This window comes from Osmerus eperlanus, chromosome 27, assembly GCF_963692335.1.
Source record: "Osmerus eperlanus chromosome 27, fOsmEpe2.1, whole genome shotgun sequence".
NCBI lineage: Eukaryota > Metazoa > Chordata > Actinopteri > Osmeriformes > Osmeridae > Osmerus > Osmerus eperlanus.
The window spans coordinates 9086599-9089098 of NC_085044.1; the positions used below are offsets into that span (position 1 = coordinate 9086599).

The following is a 2500-nucleotide window of genomic DNA, read 5'->3' on the forward strand; positions in this document are numbered from 1 at the left end:
TTTGAACCCGGGACCTCTCGCACCCAAAGCGAGAATCATACCCCTAGACCAACGAGCCATGTTCTGGTTGCTGCTTTGATCGATTTGTTGTCACAAAACATGCTTAGACATAAAGAGCTGGAGAAACGTCCGCAGCAAATCACCCCGATCGACCTTGGGTAAATGACAGATTTGGGAATAGAACAGCAGCCCTCTTTGCCAGGTTACCTCTTTCAACAGCATACTGTAATGGGCTCGTCCGGGATTTGAATCCTAGACCTCTCGCACCCTAAGCTAGAATCATACCCCTAGACCAACGAGCCATGCTCCAGCTGCTGCTTCGATTGATCGATTTGTTGTCACAAAACATGCTTAGACAAAGGCTCCCTGCACCCTAAGCGAGAATCACACCACAAGACCAACGAGCCATGTTCTGGTTGCTGCTTTGATCGATTTTTTGTCGTAAAAAATGCTTAGACAAAAAGAGCTGTGAAACTTCCGCAGCAAATCACCCCGATCTACGTTGGGTAAAGGATTGATCTGGGATTAGAACAGGAGCCCTCTTCGCCAAGTAACCTCCTACAACAACATACTGTAAAGGGCTCATCCGGGATTTGAACCCAGGACTTCTCGCACCAAAAGCAAGAATCATACCCCTAGACCAACGAGCCATGTTCCGGTTGCTGCTTTGATTGATTTGCTGTCACAAAGAATGAGTAGACAAAAAGAGCTGGAGAAACTTCTGCAGCAAATCACCCCGATATACGTTGGGTAAAGGACTGATTTGGGAATAGAACAGGAGCCCTCTTCGCCAAGTAACCTCCTACAACAACATACTGTAAAGGGCTCATCCGGGATTTGAACCCAGGACTTCTCGCACCAAAAGCAAGAATCATACCCCTAGACCAACGAGCCATGTTCCGGTTGCTGCTTTGATTGATTTGTTGTCACAAAGAATGAGTGGACAAAAAGAGCTGGAGAAACTTCTGCAGCAAATCACCCCGATATACGTTGGGTAAAGGACTGACTTGGGAATAGAACAGGAGCCCTCTTTGACAGGTTACCTCCTTCTACAGCAATGGGCTGTAGAAGTATGGGCTCGTCCGGGATTTGAACCCAGGACCTCTCGCACCCTAAGCGAGAATCATACCCCTAGACCAACGAGCCACGTTCTAGTTGCTGCTTCGATTGATCTATTTGTTGTCACAAAACATGCTTAGACAAAGGCTCCCTGCAACCTAAGCGAGAATCATACCACGAAACCAATGTGCCATGTTCTGGTTGCTGCTTTGATCGATTTGTTGTCACAAAACATGCGTAGACAAAAAGAGCTGGAGAAACTTCTGCAGCAAATCACCCAGATCGACGTTGGGTAAAAGACAGATTTGGGAATAGAACAGGAGCCCTCTTCGCTAAATAACCTCCTTCAACAACTTACTGTAAAGGGCTCATCCGGGATTTGAACCCGGGACCTCTCGCACCCAAAGCGAGAATCATACCCCTAGACCAACGAGCCATGTTCTGGTTGCTGCTTTGATCGATTTGTTGTCACAAAACATACTTAGACATAAAGAGCTGGAGAAACTTCCGCAGCAAATCACCCCGATCGACCTTGGGTAAATGACAGATTTGGGAATAGAACAGCAGCCCTCTTTGCCATGTTACCTCCTTCAACAGCATACTGTAACGGGCTCGTCCAGGATTTGAACCCAGGACTTCTGGCACCCTATGCGAGAATCATACCCCTAGACCAACGAGCCATGTTGTAGTTGATGCTTCGATTGATCTATTTGTTGTCACAAAACATGCTTAGACAAAGGCTCCCTGCACCCTAAGCGAGAATCATACCCCTAGACCAACGAGCCATGTTCTGGTTGCTGCTTTGATTGATTTGTTGTCACAAAGAATGAGTAGACAAAAAGAGCTGGAGAAACTTCTGCAGCAAATCACCCCGATATACGTTGGGTAAAGGACTGATTTGGGAATAGAACAGGAGCACTCTTTGCCATGTTACCTCCTTCAACAGCATACTGTAAAGGGCTCGTCCAGGATTTGAACCCAGGACTTCTGGCACCCTATGCGAGAATCATACCCCTAGACCAACGAGCCATGTTGTAGTTGATGCTTCGATTGATCTATTTGTTGTCACAAAACATGCTTAGACAAAGGCGCCCTGCACCCTAAGCGAGAATCATACCACAAGACCAACGAGCCATGTTCTGGTTGCTGCATTGATCGATTTTTTGTCGCAAAACACGCATATTCAAAAAGAGCTGGAGAAACTTCTGCAGCAAATCACCCAGATCGACGTTGGGTAAAAGACAGATTTGGGAATAGAACAGGAGCCCTCTTCACTAAATAACCTCCTTCAACAACTTACTGTAAAGGACTCGTCCGGGATTTGAACCCGGGACCTCTCGCACCCAAAGCGAGAATCATACCCCTAGACCAACGAGCCATGTTCTGGTTGCTGCTTTGATCGATTTGTTGTCACAAAACATGCTTAGACATAAAGAGCTGG

General features: G+C 46.8%; 5 non-coding genes across 5 annotated transcripts; all 5 read right to left on the reverse strand.

The window, feature by feature from the left end:
• Positions 1-578: 578 nt before the first annotated feature.
• Positions 579-650, reverse strand: trnaq-uug (transfer RNA glutamine (anticodon UUG)). Its single transcript has one exon. It is a non-coding gene; the product is annotated as a tRNA-Gln (tRNA).
• Positions 651-822: 172 nt separating this feature from the next.
• Positions 823-894, reverse strand: trnaq-uug (transfer RNA glutamine (anticodon UUG)). Its single transcript has one exon. It is a non-coding gene; the product is annotated as a tRNA-Gln (tRNA).
• Positions 895-1074: 180 nt separating this feature from the next.
• Positions 1075-1146, reverse strand: trnap-agg (transfer RNA proline (anticodon AGG)). The gene has a single exon. It is a non-coding gene; the product is annotated as a tRNA-Pro (tRNA).
• Positions 1147-1423: 277 nt separating this feature from the next.
• trnap-ugg (transfer RNA proline (anticodon UGG)) lies at positions 1424-1495 on the reverse strand. The gene has a single exon. It is a non-coding gene; the product is annotated as a tRNA-Pro (tRNA).
• Positions 1496-2365: 870 nt separating this feature from the next.
• On the reverse strand, positions 2366-2437 carry trnap-ugg (transfer RNA proline (anticodon UGG)). Its single transcript has one exon. It is a non-coding gene; the product is annotated as a tRNA-Pro (tRNA).
• Between the last annotated feature and the right edge of the window lie 63 nt (positions 2438-2500).